Source organism: Triturus cristatus, chromosome 8 (assembly GCF_964204655.1).
Source record: "Triturus cristatus chromosome 8, aTriCri1.1, whole genome shotgun sequence".
NCBI lineage: Eukaryota > Metazoa > Chordata > Amphibia > Caudata > Salamandridae > Triturus > Triturus cristatus.
The window spans coordinates 1,536,633,024-1,536,652,717 of record NC_140591.1 but is presented as its reverse complement, the minus strand read 5'-3'; positions in this window follow the sequence as shown (position 1 = coordinate 1,536,652,717).

Here is a 19,694-nt window from a genome sequence, read left to right as displayed (position 1 = left end):
ACTGGTTTGTAATTTTCCATGTGTCCACCTGCTCAGTGGATGGGCTATAATTCATGAAAGACAGCACGTAGAGTCACTTAAAAGACGGCCAATTTTATGTATTTATCCTCTTTAAAAAACTAAATGCCGACAAAAACACAATGTTGTTTGTCTGTATTTATCTGAAAAAATCCATAAAAACTGAAAACTGGGTGCCTTAATCATGAGTAGGGTTCCCTGTTTTTCATTGTTACCGAATTTTACAGAGAAATACAGACAGAAAACATAGTGTTTTCTGTCTGTCTTTATTTTTAAAAGCAGAAAAATACAGCTAATTTGGCTTCTTTTGAGCGACTCTCCATGCTGAGATTAATGACTTTCAATGCGCGATGAGATTTGCTTAAATTACTGCAGATCTCAATATGAATTTGTGCTATTATGCTAATTTTTAAATGTGGGTTTATTATTTTTGGCTGTGTAATGTGCTAAAAACCTGGCAGGCATCAATGTGGGAGTGCACGTTTAACTGTTAAATAAATGTGGAAATCTACAAGTTATCACCTCATCTGTTCACAAAACACAAAATAAATATGGATTAATACCAATAAGATGGGCAAAAAATAAATATGGATAAATACAGACGGAAATGTTAATGCCATAAAACCGGCAACCCTAATCATAAGTGACTGCTACACAGGACAATGCTGCGGTGGAGGGTTCTGTTGTCTTTAGTTTCTGACTAGTCCCCGCGTGGCATTTAAGAGCAATATTCCTGGTCCCATCCAACTCTGGCCTTCTGGCTAATGCAAACAAAAATCGTACTACTTTCAAACCAACACCAAGATGTCCCTTTAACAATCAAAATAATGCAGTCCTTTCAGAGACAGGTCAGTTAATACTGCAGGCTCAACTCAGACTTCCCCACTGTTGCTGCTCCTACAACAGAAAGCAGAGGCCCGCCCACACTACATCCTTGCTACTAGCAGATATATTTGTAAATATTTAATTAAACATATTCTTTGCTCTGATCCTGTCTTGATATGTCCTGAGGTCTCTCTCTCTTTCCATCTACAAACAGCTGTCTCGGTGGTTGGGCTGGGGCCTCTACCAGGATGAATGACATTGAGTGCCTTGTGCTGTGTACCACTAATTAACTCTTTTCATGAGGCAAGAAGTAATCCACAGTTAAAAAATATCGCTTGGCTGTTAAGTAAGCAATAAAATACTCACAATGCCATCTCCTAGACAGAAATAATAACCAGTTTATTGACCTTAGTTTGACTCTCCTATCTAAAGGATTTCAAGACTAGGGTCATGACAAGGCCCCTTGACCTTCAGCATTTTGACTTTTAAACCATCCATTGTGCAGGTCAATTACACCCTAATGCTGATTTCCTCTTCTGGTTTCCCTGACCCTCTCTGGTTGACCAGCAACCAGACAGAAAAATAAAGACTTTTTGTCTCATTACCCCCTCCCCCTTGCCTTCCGACCCAGGCAAGCGATATGTGTGTTTGGTTTATGTGAGGTCAGTGCGGGGGAGTGCTGGCTCTGCTGGAGGGCGGTGGGTATCTGGACAGCCATGGTCTAGTGTTATTGTAACCTCTTCTGTATGTATGTTGTGACCACAGCTATCCAAGCAGATAGGCCATTCCATTTGTCAGCAACATCTGCATTAGGACTTTAAGTTGCATCTTAAGCCTCTCTGCATGTAGTATGTTAAGGAGACTCGATGTAGGTGTTCAAGGGTGGAAGTTCAGTGGTCTGACAGTTCTCCTCCGGCTGGCCAGGGGTAAACACGCTAGCCTTGGGCTTGCTTATACAATCCTTAAACTTTGACTTCATAACAATGCTTGGTGATGTGTGGGCTGGCTGAAAGGTGCTCCTAATCCAGGAAGTGGTCAGAGCAGACCCTGTACAGAATACGACTTGAGTCAGTGTATTATTCGAGCCAGGAATTGTCTGCGTTTCCTTGTTGCTCTTTATGTGCCCTTGATGACTGTCCAGGCACTCTGGGGCACCTGTGTTTACTATTACTGACAAATATGATCCTGTCCGGTGATGGAGCAAGGTCTCATTATAAAGGAGACTTGCTTGGATGCAATCCTCTCAAATAACGTGTAACACTATAATCAACCTGTTTGTAAATACTAATATTGCATTACACCCATTATACGGTATCTAGGGAAAGCTTTCCTATGTGTATTACTAACAAGTAACCCGAGTGTCCTAAAATGGCCGCCAAAAATGCGGGATTTCACTGCGCATGCGTCTACTGTATCTACCTAGTATGACGTTTTCTATGCTTGGAGGGAAACCTTTGCAGCTGCGCAATAGCTTCTAAAATGGCCGCTTGATACTCACATGTTAATGCGCGTGCTATTGCTTAAACTAAACCTAAGTTCTACTAAATGCTATTGCGAAATATTTATATAAGTAAATGGGGATAGAGTAGAGATAAGTGGTATACAGTGAATTCATTTTATTTCGTATTCTAACATGTCTTTTTCTGACTTTATTATTAGTTCATATTTGGGCCTCAGAGGGTGACTGAAATCCCTACCCCACCTGATCTGGGCGCAAGCGCACTCAAACCTGCCCGTAACTATGATGACACCGTTGAAACTCAGCCAAGGTCGCATTGGCAAGAATCTCTTGGGAACTTAACCCATCGACCCTGACAGAGGAAAGAAAATTGCGCAAAATATAAACAATGTATTGATCATAATGTGAAATGCGGGGGGAATAAAGCTTGGGAAAGTGAATTAAGGGGCGGGAACATTGAACAATGAACCTAAAGTAAATTATTACATTTAGTATGGTGTGATGACCTCTTCCCCTTGCCTTGCCCAATCAGAAGTAGGGATTTTCATGATATTTAAACATTTGGGGGTGGAACATGAACATAGAATAGTATAACTGAGGTAATTTAGTTAGATAGATGACACAGACCCTACGCAGACTGCAGATGCCAAAGACCCCGCTCAAGAGACCGAAATACTGATCGAAGAATCTAATCATCTAGAAGGGGATCGCGGAAGAAAAATCGAGGAGGCACATACAAGAGGGAATCGCTGGAGAAAATTTGAGGACAGTAGTGCCAGAGAGGGGTGCGACGCAGGTGTTGCACTTAGAAGAGGTCACCTTCCCGGTCCTGAACCTGTCCTGATCCTTTATCTCCTGACCTGGTCTGGAGAACTTCACCTGACTCCTTGGCCAGGGGTTTGGTCTTCACACCTTAGGTAAATATAATTCTGTGTAGTATGTTCTTGTGCTGCTCTCTGTTTTCTCCCTCTTATGTACTGTCAACATGATATATAGAACCTGATTTGATTTCTTCCTGAAGGAAAACAGTGTATAACATGTATTTGATCTTTGACTCACAAAATTATTGATTAGATAAAACTCTTAAAAATCTTTGAGTCTCTCGCTATTTAGAAATTAAACGTTATCTTCATTTCTACTTAATATAACTTAGCAAGTAGATTCATTGACCAGAGGAAATTTATTATCAAGAAGATCGAGTTGGTAAGAATTGGTAAAGGTAAACAATCTTGCAGGTAAATCAAAATTGACCCCAGCGGTACTACTAGCTTATTGTATGAATGATTATGGGCCCAGGTGAGTATATGGTGTGTGAGTAACACAAGCTGGTAACCCGCTGGATCAGTTTTTCTTGGTAGCAGAACTATGGTTTATAGTTCTAGTTAGTTAGGTAGAAAATATTGTGGATTGAATTATTGATTTTATGTATTAACTAAATCCGTGTGTTCTGTTTTATGTTGTCTGGAAATTCCAGGGAATATTGAATAGCGGGTGGTGAATGGAAGCCACACTGCAGTGAGGTTACTTGTCATGATTAAGAGAAGGTGCTGAGAGTTATGCAGAACTAGAAGCACTGATTTAGGGATTATTTCTTTGTATGAAAGTTAGAATAATTGATAACAAAGGAGTTCGCTGGTGAAACTTTGGTCTTATATCACCTAGAAAGGGTTATACTCAAGAAGTAGCAGGTTCTCTGATGCTTGAGTGAAGAGTAAGCAGAAAGGTTTTACTCGTAGTGTGTGAAGAGTAAGCGGAAAGGTTTTACTCGCAGAAAAAGAAATTGACTATTCTTTGAAATTTAGAGAATCGGACAAAGTAGCGAATGTTTCTATGTTGTTAAATTAATACAAAGTACATGAAAATTGTGAGAAAATAAGTTTTCGTATTACCTTGTAAAGGAAGGGTCAGATGCAAGTAAGGAGTGATACTGACGACACTGAGAGCCGCGCTAGTATTGTCTAAAAGCATACAAAACAGAATCTGATAGGTGAGGAGAATAAGAAGCCGTGCTCGTATTGGTCAATTATTAAAGTAAAAGCGGACAATTGATTAGCTGAAAATAGAAGCCATAATAATAATTGATAGTGGGTTTTGCATGTGGAGATACGATCCTACTTTGATAGGAAACCGTCCAGACAGAAGATACTTAGGATTTGTTCAAGAGCAGCACACACAATGTACGGAGAAAAGAGAAAAATGTCAATTATGCAGAAAATTAAAAATTATTTTAAAAAGGATAAACCCATTAAAATTAGAGAAGGAATTCTCATGTCTCCCCCAAAAATGCCCGCATCCTACATGATGATGGAGAGAGGCTATCATACCTGTGCATGGTTAGAAAATTGGATAGAATATACAAAAGATGATGGAATATTAGCTTTTCCAGAGTTTGGAACATTTAATGGAAGAAATTTACATAACTTACTAGAATGAACAAATTAGAACCCAGACTCAGACTAACACAGTATGAGGCATTAGAAGAATGGGAGACTGAAGCATTTGAGCATGATAGATCAAGAAGTGACAGAAACTTGAGCAGATTTTATCCAACATTTCCAATGCGAAACCCGAGATAGGCAGATGAAACAGTGAAGACAAGCCATGGTAACAGAAGGATTATATCCCGTATTGATGGCTGTGGAACAGACAGGAGGTAAATGTACAGAGAAAACAAAGCATTTAAAAATGGCAGGTAGTGGAGACTCAGAAGATGGTTATTTAGAAGATCTTTTAATAAAAATCCTCCGCCTTATCAAGAAAGACCTAATAGAACTACCCCGAGTGCCTCGATGCTAGAAACACCTTTAGTTTCACAGGTTGTACATTGAAAATCGATGGAGAGGGTACTTCAAGAAAGAGAAAGGGAAGCGATAAATAAAAATAGAAGCCAATATATACAGAAAATAACCCAGATGAGCACACATCCTGAAGCTCTAACTATACCAGTGACTATAGGTCCTGTCGTCCCATTGAATGGGGAGAAATCGAATTGTCCTAAAACACCCATCATGACTACTCCTATCATTGAACCTAGAAAAGAAAAATTCATAATTGATGACCAAGCCAGTGAAAGTGAGTCAGTGATTTCATTAATGAACTTACCGATAAGAGGGCAAATAAATGACACACCCAGAAGAGTCCCACTAGGTAGCTCGAAAGAAGTACAAATAGAGACACCCACAGGAATGAAGAGTGCCACAATGGTAACCCCAGCAGAAATAGAAAGATGGGCACAAGAAATAGAAAAACCAAACCCACCACCGAAAATATTAGATATTTTTAAATTAAGAGTTGAATTAGAAGAAATGATAGCTGGGAATGTAGGACTAGATAGGTTAAACACTTATAGTGAGGAAGAATTGCTGTTCATTTGCAGAAGCATTACCCGAAAAACAAAAATATTTCATGAAAAATTAACCAATTTGGCCTCTGAAATGGGAATAGAGATAGGGAGATCCAAGGTGTTGCAAAAACCCTATAGAGCAGAATTTTCTTATAAAGACTTGGAAAACATGAATATGTCAGGAATAAAATTACGGATTAAGGAGTTGATGACGATATTGCAAAAGTGGGCCAATTTAGACAGATGGAAAGTTAGATGGACAAAGAAAAAGGAAGAAGCACAGACAAGTTGATCGACATCTGAATATTTGATGAGAGAAACAGAGAAGGCTGAAAGATTGTGCCCAATGTGAAAGGTTCCAGGAGGGGGATATGTACATGTCCCATGGACCCGTCAGGATATTTTATCATTTACTAATGATTTCCCTAAATTGAGAGAAAAGCCAATGGAATGGTATAGGCACGTTGAGAGGTTTGTGAAGGTTTCGAAGGTTTTGTTGAAAGATCTGGATGGTTTATTTGACATAGTGGAGCATGCTGATTTGTGGACAGAATGTAAAATTACAGTTGATTGGCCTAGTGACGTGTACCCGAGAGATGAAAAAACAGGAACCCCATCAGAAGAGGTTATGAAGAAATATCACCAAGTAACCACTTTTTTTAAAGGGAAAATTCTACCAAAAGAAACAGATTGGATAAAGATAGATAGAACAACCCAGGAAAACGATGAGTCTATACATGCTTACTATGAGCGCCTTTTACAGGACTTCAAACAGAATAGTGGATTTGAAAGAATTGGGGGTAAGGACATGACTCATTTTGTGTATCGATTTGTGTCAGGGTTAAGACAAGATATATCCCAAATGATTAATTCTGGGCTGGCAAGCGAAGCCCATAGATGAGATCCTAAAATATGCAAAATACTGCGGAGATGAAATTGACAATAGACGGAAAAATTTAGAGGAGAAAGTGATGTGAGGACAAGTGAAATTAGTGGAACAGCAAGAACTCTAGCTAAATAATCTGTCTGGAAATACGGGAAAGGGGCAAAGTCATGGTGAATATAACAGGGGTAAATCAAAAGGGCGATTGAGCAGAGAAGAGGCAAAGAAAAAGTTTCCCTGTCATGGGTGCGGAAAATTGGGGCATTGGAAAAATGAGCGTAAGAGTACACAGAATAATAATGGCCCAAATCAAAATTTAAATCCACAGACGCAGAATGAGGTGATAATGAGTCAACCTCAGCAGGTTGTAAACCTACAGAGTCAATTGCCACCTGCCCCAAAGGGCAAATTTTGTGAGTCAAGCCAAGTACAGTGCAGACACCGGATTTCAAGAAGGAAGTGCGAAGAAAAATGTTGTAACATCGCAGTTTCTTTTACAGGACTCTTATTTTGATGACACTAATTTATGACGGTGCCTGAGGAGGTAGGAAGAGGAGTGCATACTTGGCACATACTTACCGGTAGATCAGTCAGGTCCATATATCGATGATAAGGTAGAAGGAAATGACATTACCTTTTTGTTGGACACTGGTGCTACCCGTTCTACTGTGAGAACAGCAGACATCCCAAACCTACCCCTCTCGGGAGAAGCGATCCAAGTAGCGGGCGTTTCTAATAAACAAATTAGGACCCCTATTACGAAACCAATGGAGGTACGTATTGGCAAATTCAAAGAGATACATAAGTTTGCAGTGTATGACTCCAGCCCTGCGAATTTATTAGGAAGGGATCTACTGTGCAAGATGAATTGCACCATATTCTGCACACCGGATGGTGTTGCAATTCATACCCCAGACGGAGATGGAGTATAAAAAATTATGCTAGGCAAACAGGGAACAGAAGTAGATGAATTATTTTCCATGATGACAAAAGATGACTTACCAAATGAGGTTAAAACCATGGTAAATCCTGAAGTGTGAGATTTTACAGGAAAAGAAGTAGGATTAATGACAAATGTAGTGAAGGTGACGGTGAAAGAAGGTGCAGTTTATCCAAATACTCGAAAATACAAAATGAGTCCTGAAGTAAAAGCTGGTGTTGCAGCAGAAATTGATCAAATGGTCGAACAAGGCATTTTAAAGGAAATAATGAGTAGTCCCTGTAATTCACCTACAATTGGCATTAAGAAACCTAACGGAAAATATAGGGTAGTTCGAGATTTGAGGAAGATAAACAAGATTGTGGTGGCATGTTGCCCTATAGTACCCAACCCTGCAGTGATTTTGTACCAGATACCATGGAAGACAGGATGGTTTACCGTAATTGATTTGTGTCATGCCTTTTTCTCCATTCCATTGCATCCTGATAGTCAGTTTTTATTTTCTTTCAAATTTGAGGAACGTATTTATGTTTGGAGTCGCGTTCCTCAAGGGTATACTGGAAAGTCCTTTACTCTTTAATAACATTTTGAAAAAAGTGTCTTGAAACGTTAGTGCTGACTAGGGAGTCAGTCCTGGTACAATATATTGACGATCTATTGATCGCATCAAAAACAAGTGATGGCTGTGTTACTGATTCCATTGCTTTATTGAACCATCTAGCCGAAGGTGGACATAAAGTATCCCCAGAGAAATTACAATTTTGCAGAACAGTAGTTAAATTTTTTATTTAGGACATCAGATAGTACGCGGACTAAGGAGAGTGACCTCTGAGAGAATAAAAATAATAAAACAAAAGAAATTACCACAATCTCAAAAGAGAAATAAGAATGTTCCTTGGTGTGGTAGGATATTGCAGACAATGGATTGTATGGTTTTCTCTAGTCCTTTAAATGGGAAAAAATAAGTGCAGGTACTCATTAAAATGAGCTAGAGGTGTAGTGAGGGGGCGTGGCTAGGGGCGGGGCTAAGGGCACGACATGATGATACTTAAAAACATCTATATTAGTTGCAGCACACACCAAAACACATGAGAAACGTGTTTATATAAACAAAGCAGGTTAACTCATTACACAAAATGAAAGAGAAATGCGATAATATGTTAACATTTCCTTTTTTTGCAATAGTTGCACCTTCTTAATGTCATAATGTTAATTGCTTTTTGTCACAATACTATATATTTTTGAGCACGCGAGTAGGAAGAAACTGAAAATACCCCCACGTCGCACCAAAGCTCTTATGGCACCAAGCAAATGAAGCAACTCATCATGACCCTCCCCAGAAGATATCTCTTGTCTCTTCCATCCATCTATCTATTCATCCTTTCATCTTACCATTTACCTGCTGATGTCCACCATTTAACCTTTACATTCTATCGTCTATTCAGTCTTTCATCAATCATTGTTTTTCATCATTCCGTCTATCCACCCTTCATATCCAAACCTATCCATCCATCCATCCATCCATCAATCCATCTCCAAACCTATACATTCATCCTTTCACTCATCCATCTCTTTATCCACCCTTTCCCTCATCCATTAATCCTTTCGCTCATCCATCCATCAACCCTTGCACTCCCTTATTCCATCTACCCTTTCACTCAATCCCTACTTTCACTCATCCATCATCCACCCTTTCATCCATCCTCCCTACCTTTCATTCATCCATCCAATCTTTCACTTATCCACCCATCATCCGCCCTTTTATCCAATCATCCACCCTCTTTCACCCATGCATGCTTTCACTCATCTATTCATCCATGCATCCATCTATACATCCACCCTTGCTCACTCATCCATCCACTCACTCATCCACTCATCCACCCATCCACCAACCCTTCCTTTTACGTTATTTATGAATCTTTGTCACAGACCAGACTTACAAACAAAGTGCCACACATTTTCTTTAAACTACCTCCTGAGAGTGTCTTGATTCTCTATCTCTCTTTCTTTCACTTTTTTCTTACAAAAACAGGCATACAAATGCAGGCAAACACACAAACATAGCAGACACACAAAAGACTCAGGTATGATAAAAGCCATCTTTTCTCTTCACCTGCCATGGCTTTTTTATTTGCCATCAGGGCCGGACTGGCCATAGCCTAATTGCCACTGCCAGGGGACTTACATGATTCCTGTGCTTGCACGAACGCACAGGATAGTGTGAATGTGATTGACAGCACAGGGCCTGAACGGACCCTGCTCTGTCAAGCACAGCGTGATGGTGAGCACCCAGACATTATTCAAATGAGCCCTGCTGAATAGCTCAGTTGGGGCTCAGATTGGGGCTACAGAAGTGGCGCCGTGGCTGCCAGAGACACGTTCCACTCCTGCTTACCAGCAGGGCCAATTACCCTACCTTTTTATGAGTACTGGTACTCTCCAGGGCATTAGAGAAGTGCCGGTACTCAGAGTGATAAATCAAAGAAGTGCCGGTACTCAGTACCGGTGAGTACCGGCCCATTTAAAGAACTGGTTTTCTCCATTGGCAAAACCACTAATACAAATGACAAAGAAGCGAGCAAGAGACCCAATAGAGTGGGATGATCAAAGCATGGAAGCCTTTGTAAAATTATGAAATTGTTTGTGTGAAGCACCTGCTTTAGGTATGCCAGACTATTCGAAAGAATTTGCATTGTTCTGTTGTGAGAGAGATAATTGTGCACTCTCAGTCTTAACGCAGAGACATGGTCTAATGCGACGTCCTGTGGCATATTGTTCTGCTACCTTGGATCCTGTAGCATCTACATTGCCTGGTTGTCTAAAAGCTGTGGCCGCAACGTGCATGAGTCTGGAACAGGGCGAGTCCATTGTGATGGGACACCCTGTAAAAGTCTATGTCCCTCATTCAGTTGTACTTCTTTTAACAAGAACTCAAACTCAGTATCTTATCCCTAGTAGAATGACAAAATATGAGAGAATTATACTAGGGGTTGAAAACGTGACCATAGTCAGATGTACCGCTCTTAACCCAGCTACCTTGTTACCAGATGCATACAATGAAGAAGTGAAAGATGAAGTCGAACACGAATGTCTTGACGTGACAGAACTCAGTACAAAACCTTGTTCAGACATACAGGATAAGCCCTTGAAGGATGCTGAACATGAGATCTTTGTAGAAGACTCGTGTATGCGCCATGAGGAAGGAGGTTTGAGTGCTGCCTATGCTTTGTGTACATTGGCTGGAATAGTCAAATCGTCCTATTTACCAGGAGTCAAGTCTGCACAAGTAGCCGAATTGGTAGCTTTAATCAAAGCTTGCAAAAGTGGGAAAAATTGGAGAGTAACCATTTACACTGATGCCAGTATAGTTACGGGGCTGTGCATGACTTTGGCCAGCTCTGGATGCAGAGAGACTTCCTGACTTCTTCAGGGTCTCCCATTAAAAATGGAATATTTGTGAAAGAATTGCTTGAGGCAATACAATTGCCAAAAGTAGTGGCAGTGGGCAAGTGTGCTGCACATCAGTCAGGAAATTACCATGTGACTGCAAGTAACCGATATGCTGACCAGGTTGCCCCACACTGCGTGAAATATAAATTAGCAGTAAACAAGAAAATTGAAAATTGTGGAATCAGCTGCCAGCTTATGCTACTCTCAGGTTTAGAAACATGGAGAGAAGTGAGAGAACTATAAGATGAAGTGGAAACAAGGAAAAGAGAGGAGTGGGAGACAGTTGGTTGTCAGAGAAGGGCAGAAACCGGTGTATGGGTTTACTTAGCTGGCAGACCAGTAATGCCAGACTGTATGCTTGCACCAATGGCTAGGATGTATCATGGAGACACCCACATAGGCAAAGATGCTATGATTAGACTTTTCAGACAAGATTGGTTTAATGCAAAGTTCAGGAATGTTGCAGAGAGTCTTTGCCAGAGATGCTTGACCTGTCAACAAATGAATCCAGGCAAGAAAACAATAGTCAGTATGGGGAGGATTGGAAAGGCGGAAGGTCCATTTGTAAGACTTCAAATAGATTTCATTCAGTTACCTGTTTGTCGAGGTTTGAAATATGTACTTGTCACAGTTTGTTTATTTTCCAAGTGGGTGGAAGCATACCCCATCAGAAGAAATGACAGCTTGACAGTGGCCAAACTCCTATTAAGAGAACTCATTCCTAGGTTCGGTTTTCCAGTAACTATTGAATCAGACAGAGAGTCTCATTTTAATAATGAAATAATTTGATCAATTTGTGAAGCATTTAAAATTGAACAAAAACTGCACTGCGCATACCGCCCAGAGGCTTCTAGAGTGGTAGAACAATTTAATGGCACAATTAAGTCAAGATTGGGAAAAGTGTGTGCATCCACCCCACTGGAGTGGCCTGATGCTTTACCTCTTGTTCTGATGGGACTCAGAAGTATTCTAGACAAAAATACCGTATTGAGTCCCCATGAAATAGTCATGGGAAGAGCAATGAGGCAAGCATGTGTACCAGGACACAAGCTGTTGAATATATCTGATGATTTGGTACTGGAGTATTGCAAAGAGTTGGCTGACCAAGTGCGTTCTATCTCTCACCAGGTTGGAGAAGACGCAGTCGCCAGGCAGCCGAACCAAGCACATGATCTGAACCCCGGTGACTTGGTAGTTGTGAAGAATCACACTCGAGAGTCGTGCCTAGCACCAAGGTGGGAAAAACCACATCAGGTTATATTGGTTACAACAACAGCAGTACAATGTGCAGGCTTGCCTAATTGGATTCATGCAAGCCATACCAAAAGAGTACCAGCACCTGACGACGAAGAACCTCAACTGACTCAAGCAGTTGAGGATGCTGAAGGTTGTACAGCTGAAGGACCTAGAATAAAAGATCTGAATTAGCTGACCAAGAACAACCAAGCACTAGTCAGGATGATTGGATCCCAATAGTAGACATACCTGAAGTAATTGTAAGAACAAGTAGCCAAACCAGATTACTTAGACAGGAAAAGAGTGAGGACCAGATAGGAGCAGAAGAACGCGCTCAGTTAAGAGAAAATAAAACTATTAGGGAATCTGAGCAGGAACAGATACGGTAAGAGCAATCTACTCAGACAGAAGAAATTGAAGTCACAGCCCCTGAGTCTGAGAAGGGACAGATAGATCTTAGAGAACACGTTCAGGCAGAAGAAAATCAAGAAACAAAAAGACCTGAGCAGGACCAGTCAGGAAAAGAAGAACGGGTTCAGGAAGAAGAAGAAAAAGAAATTGAAATAAAACCTGAACAGGGTCAGACTAGGGAAGAAGAACACATCCAGGCAGATGATGCCAAGGCAATAAGCCCTGGACAAGGTCAGATAGAGAGCGATTCTGAAGACAAGATTAACTAAGTTGTGCCACAAATCAATGAAAACAAAAGAGCACTTGAAGAAATTGAAAGTGCAGTGCAAGCTAAAAGAATCAGAAAAGGTGATAATTGGCCTCGTATTATCAAGAGATTGAAATACCTCCTTAAAACAATAAATGAAGAACCAGACCAAGTGAAAGAAGTATCCAGTCAGTCTGGGCCCTCAACTGAAAACCGCAAACGAAGAAGCCCAAGATTGAAAAGACTGAATAATAAATTCAAAGGTCCTGAATGTATGTATGTTATTCTTGAGGATTTCGAAAATTTGGAAATAAATGAAGAAAGTGATGAAGAATTAAATGCAGAACAAATTGACGAAGAAGTAAGACCAACTTGAAAGAAACTTTTGTTATTTTTCCCCAAGATTCTGTCCAGATTGAAATACTAAATTGAAGGAGAGAAATCTTCTTATCCAAAAAGAAAATGACTGACAATAGAGCTGCTGGAAAACCGAAACAAAACTGTGTAAAGAAATGTTGTAGAATATGTATATGTAGCATATTTTTTAGTACTTATAATCTGGTTAGTACTAACAGTAGCCATTCCCTATTTGATGGTTATGAATAAAAAGAATAGCACTAATACACATGAAAGGGTAGATAACATCAAAAGAGATAGGGTAGAATTAGAAGCACCAGATGAGTTAGATTTACATCACACCGTAAACAAAAATGATTCTGACTTAAATGTTTTTGCAAATCTGTTAGTACAATATGTAGAGACATTGGAAGTTAGTGATTGTTATGTATGCATAAAATTACCAGCATCAGTAGCAGAAGTGGTAACATATCATCATTTACCATTAACATATGGTATTTCATGTAGTGTTTAAGCAAGCTTATTTTATAGAACAGGGAAACTACAATATTATTATTCAAATGTAGACGTAGTTTTTTCCGAGGTTCCTATACGAAAGAGTATGAACCCTGTCCTTAGTACTAGAGACTCATAATTCAGGGGTGAATATTTTATAACTATGAAGACAATAGATATAGCTGAAGCACACAAGCACAATTTAACCTGTAAATTACATGAAGAAGAGAAGATATTTTTTTAATTTAGTCGAGCAAAGGAGAGAGGAAGAGCTTCTGGACTTAAACCTCAGATACCTAAATGGGCTAAGAGTGAAGAGCTTTATGCAACTGGCAAGACTCATGCTGCTATGTCCTTGGACTTTGAGAAGAAAGGGAAAGTCTGTCTCCATAGGTTAAAACCAGAATATAACAATGCATTTATTGGTTCCAGTGAATGTGAACATAATTTCTTAGTAATTGGGGTATGGGGACTAAAAGGAGGAACAGATCCAGTATTTCCCGGAAATTATTATGTATGTGGCAATAAAGCGTATTTTAGGCTGCCTGACCACTGGTATGGGAGTTGCTATTTTGGAATAGTATTCCCGAAAGTACACCATGTAAAAAGAATCACTGGAAGCAATGAAGACAATAACAAACTAATACATAGTAAAAGAACAAGTTTTACAGAAATAGTAGGTTATATATTTGGTGCATTGATAGCTTCAGTGGGAGTTCTCCTAAATTCACCAAACATTTGTAAATTGTCTACAGTAGTTGATCGGTTTATCTACTGATACTGCTGGAGGATTCTTGACGATCAACAAAGAATTAGTTGAGGTCAGATCTATGGTTATGCAAAATCGACTTGCTCTTGAAATATTATTGACAAAAGAGGACGGAGTCTGTAAAATGTTGAAAGCACAACATTGTTGCACTTATATTCCTGATAAAAGTGTTGACATTGGAGGATATATCAAAAATATTACGAAATTAGAAGAAGATTTAAAACCACTGGAGGTTGACAGTGTATGGAAGAAATTACCAAATAGTATTTCCACCATAGGTAGTTGGTTTTCTAACATAGATAAAGGTATTTTAGGTCAATTGATAATGCCAATATTGGGATTAACATTGTTGGTTTTAGCAATTATGTTTTGGCACAAATGTTGTAGGAAAAGAAACAAGTATGAAGTGAACGAACAGGGAAAGAAAAGAAAATACGAAGAAATACAGCTGGAAGAAATAAAGGGAGATTTTTATAAAAGAATGAGGAGTTTACAGCACAAAAGGGAAAAAGAAAGAAATGAAAGAGTTGAAGAAGAAATAGAAATAGAAAAGTGCTAAAGTTTGCATCTGATTTAGTAGTGTAAATTAGTGATGGCATATAATGCCATCAGAGAGGAGATTGATGGAGCAAGGTCTCATTATAAAGGAGACTTGCTCGGATGCAATCCTCTCAAATAACGTGTAACACTATAATCAACCTGTTTGTAAATACTAATATTGCATTACACACATTATACGGTATCCAGGGGAAGCTTTCCTATGTGTAACCTGAGTGTCCTAAGATGGCCACCAAAAATGCAGGATTTCACTGCGCATGCGTCTACTGCATCTACGTAGTATGATGTTTTCTATGCTTGGAGGGAAAACTTTGCAGCTGCGCAATAGCTTCTAAAATGGCCACTTGATACTCACATGTTAATGCGCATGCTATTGCTTAAACTAAACCTTATAAGTTCTACTAAATGCTAATGCGAAAGATTTATATAAGTAAATGGGGATAGAGTAGAGATAAGTGGCATACAGTGAATTCATTTTATTTCGTATTCTAACATGTCTTTTTCTGACTTTATTATTAGTTCATATTTGGGCCTCAGAGGGTGACTGAAATCCCTACCCCCACCTGATCTGTGCGCAAGCGCACTCAAACCTGCCCGGAACTATGATGAGACCGTTAAAACGCAGCCAAGGCCGCACTGGCAAGAATCTCTTGGGAACTTAACCCATCGACCCGGACAGAGGGAAGAAAATTGTACAAAATACATACAATGTATTGATCATAATGTGAAATGCGGGTTGGAATAAAGCTTAGGAAAGTGAATTAAGGGGCGGGAACATTGAACAATGAACCGAAAGTAAATTGTTACATTTAGTATGGTGTGATGACCTCTTCCCCTTGCCTTGCCCAATCAGAAGTAGGGGTTTTCACGATATTGAAACATTTGGGGGTGGTACATGAACATAGAATAGTATAACTGAGGTAGTTTAGCTAGATAGATGACACAGACCCTACACAGACTGCAGATGGCAGAGACCCTGCTCGAGAGACCGAAATACTGATCAAAGAATATAATCATCTAGAAGGGGATCGCAGTCGAATAATCGAGGAGGTACATACAAGAGGGAATCGCGGCAGAAAATTTGAGGAGAGTAGTACCAGAGAGGGGTGCGACGCAGGCGCTTCACTTAGAAGAGGTTACCTTCCCGGTCCTGAACCTGTCCTGATCCTTAATCTCCCGACCTGCTCTGGAGAACTTCACCTGACTCCTTGGCCAGGGGTTTGGTCTTCACACCTTAGGTAAATATAATTCTGTGTAGTATGTCCTTGTGCTGCTCTCTCTTTTCTCCCTCTTTAGGTACTGTCATCATGATATTTTAAATTGAGACTTATATTGAACCTGATTTGATTTCTTCCTGAAGGAAAACGGTGTATAACATGTATTTGATCTTTGACTCACAAAATTGTTGATTAGATAAAACTCTTAAAACTCTTTGAGTCTGTGGTTATTTAGAAATTAAACTTTATCCTCATTTCTACTTAATATAACTTAGCAACTAGATTCATTGACCAGAGGAAATTTATTATCAAGGAGATTGAGTTGGTAAGAATTGGTAAAGGTAAACAATCTCGCAGGTAAATCAAAATTGACCCCAGCGGTACTACTAGCTTATTGTATGAATGTTTATGGGCCCAGGTGAGTATATCGTGTGTGAGTAACACAAGCTGGTAACCCGCTGGATCACCGGTGCTATGGAGAAGATAAATGAACTGTAAAGGTTTCCTCCATAGTCTGTGAGAGGTGTGGCACTGTCTTAATGTAACTCTCCCCAAGCTTTATGGACACCTCTGTGCTTTTATTGCGATTTTGTTGTGCCCGCTGTAAAGTATACACACGCTCCTGGGTTTGAACAATGTGCTGCCTTCAGGGCGAAGCGCAGTGGGTATGTGTTGTCACTCATTCTCCGCACCAAACAACGCTGTGCACGCACTGCTGTCTGTGACCGCGCTGGACGGCTCAAGGTAATCCAGCCCAGCCTTCAAATCAGGCACCACACAGTCACTCACAGGTGCTGCAAAACACTCTCATAGAAAAAAATGGAAGCAGAGAAAATCACCCCACAGGAACTAATGTTTAATGAATTCAATTATTTCAACAATTTTTATTATATCTTATTCAATTGTTATTTTATTATTTGAAATATTAATAATAACATAATTTAAAAAGTAAACTAAACTTTGTTTAAAGAATGTAAACTAATTTAATTCAACACATACATTTTTAGCGACATTTACTACATGTTAAATAAACCCTAATGAGAATAGGATTTAAAATGATTGCTTAAATTTATGTATAAACTACTATATACAAATTAACTAATTAAATACACATTTACTTTGCTGAATTAACATGATATAACATTTTATTTTATCAGTCCTAGGTTAATAATAAATATTTTAAATTAATTCCCATATTCTACATTTTAAAGAATAATAAACTTGATAATTTGCCTGTACTTTCCAATAAGGCAGTCTCCCCCATGGTGGCTGATATCTCCCCATGCATGTGAAACGTTAATAGTAGTAACTGTACACCTATAAATCTTGTTAAAGGAGACTCCTCCACCTGATTTAAAGAGTGCTGCATGTACCATGATGCAAAGGAGAAAACTTTTCTGGGTTATAATGTAGTGTCTGGCCGTACCCGTTTCCCTGCCCAAACTGTTTTTCATGACCTCCTCTACCATTTATCACATATTTCTAATGTTCCTTTTTGTAAAAATTGCAATCCGGCCCATTGATTACACTTTATCTGGCCCCAGCCAGATATTACGACTCAAGCTGGAGAGTACGGTCCGGGTGCGGAGAGTACGGTCCGGGTGCGGAGAATGTGCTCCGGGTGCGGAGAGTACGGTCCGGGTGTGGAAATTCCAGCCCGAGTGCGGACGGAAAGTTAGGAGTCGTAAGTGCATTCTGTGAAAACCAAAAATCGTAAGTGTCTTCTGTGAATACCCAATGTAGTACGTTTAGGATTTTGTCTAAGATTAGTATGGTGAATTGGCCCCACGGTGATTTGCACACTTACTTGTACTCTTTCATTGCCAACAATATTGCAATATCTGTGAAGTCTTGCACTGTATATTTACAAAACATCATATTTTGAATATGGCTGTACAGTCAAACATTATTATGCCGCCTATGTTTCTTCCTCATCCAGGCACTCCCATCATAGTCTGGGAGGATTTGGTGGAAATGTTGGAAAATTACATTACCACCTTAGATGGTCACAATTTTTCCCCTGCGAGGAAAACAGCTTTGTTACTTAGTGCCCTTGGGAGCGAGGGGCAACGTATTTTCAAGTATTTACCTAGGGCCATGGGTCCCAATGGTCAACCTATGGAGGATGTGTATAGAGAGGCCATCAAAATGCTAGAAACTAGATTTGCCAAAGAAGTCAATGTCGTTATGGCTAGATATAAATTCTACACACAACCTCAATCTGACAATGAATCTATAGACTAATTTGTTGCAAGATTGCGTGAACTTTCAGTGAAATGTTGATTTGGGGTAATGACTGATTAATTAATTTGTGATCAGTTTATCGTTCAGTGTCATGAAAGAAAAATTCAAGAAAGATTGTGGGCTTCAAAAGACCCCTCGTTGAAAGAAGCGGTAGTTATGGCCAAAGTAATTGAAGAATCTCAGAAGTGTATTAAGGAGTTGGGGAAGGATAGAAGGACGAATGATGTAGCCAGTCTTGAATCTAGTTTTAAGGATAATGATACTGAGATTAATGCTATCTCAAAGAAAATAGTTAAGGGTACTTCCCCTTTTAGTTAATTTCCTAAAAGCAAAGGGAGAGAATTTTTGCGGTATGGAAGTCAATACCACTTAGCCGATTCTAAGAGGTGTCATGCCATTGACCATGTGTGCAGAGAATGTGGTTGTTAGGGACATTATGCACGGTTATGTAGACAGAGTGAGGATGTTGACAAATATAAACCCAAAGTTAATGAGGTACAATTGGGTTCTGAAGTTAGGAAAAGCACAAATAGAATATTAGTGGTTGCAGAAACTCTAGAGAGTACCATTTCAGAAGTATGTGATGACCTGAAGAGCTTGACCAGGCCTACGGCTGCGTTTGATGTCTGTGGTCAAGAGGTTGGTCTCAAGGTCGATTCAGAATCAATGTTCACGATTATTCCTGAAGCATTGTTTAGGTCATTGTGAGGAAATGTACTGTTAAACGTTAAAGACATCAACCAAGTGGGTTACCAAGGTCAAACCATTGACATTCTGGGATACATGTTTGCTGCCATCCATTTTGGCACCAGGAGTACGGAGGGCAAAGTTTATATTGCCAGAGAAGGGGCGCTCATTCTTGGTTGAAGTCACCAATATGATCTGCATATTGTTATAGATCCTAGGTCTCCTAATTTGGTTATGGTGGTGGATGATGAAGTACAAATTGAGGATATTCTGCAAGAGGCACGCAAAGTGTTTGAAAATAGGTTTGGATGTGTGAAAGGTTACTTTCACAAAATCATACTGAAACGCGATTCCTGTCCTGTTCAGCATAAGCTTAGGAGAATACCATTATCGGTTAAACATGGGCTCAAATAATTGCTACAAGATTTGTTGAAAGGAGGAGTTATAGAACCAGTTGAAGCGTCTTCATGGATTTCTCCAGTCATCTTAACTCAAAAAGCTGATGGCCGCTTGAGATTCTGCATTGACTTGAGGTCCCTCAACAGGGATATTGTC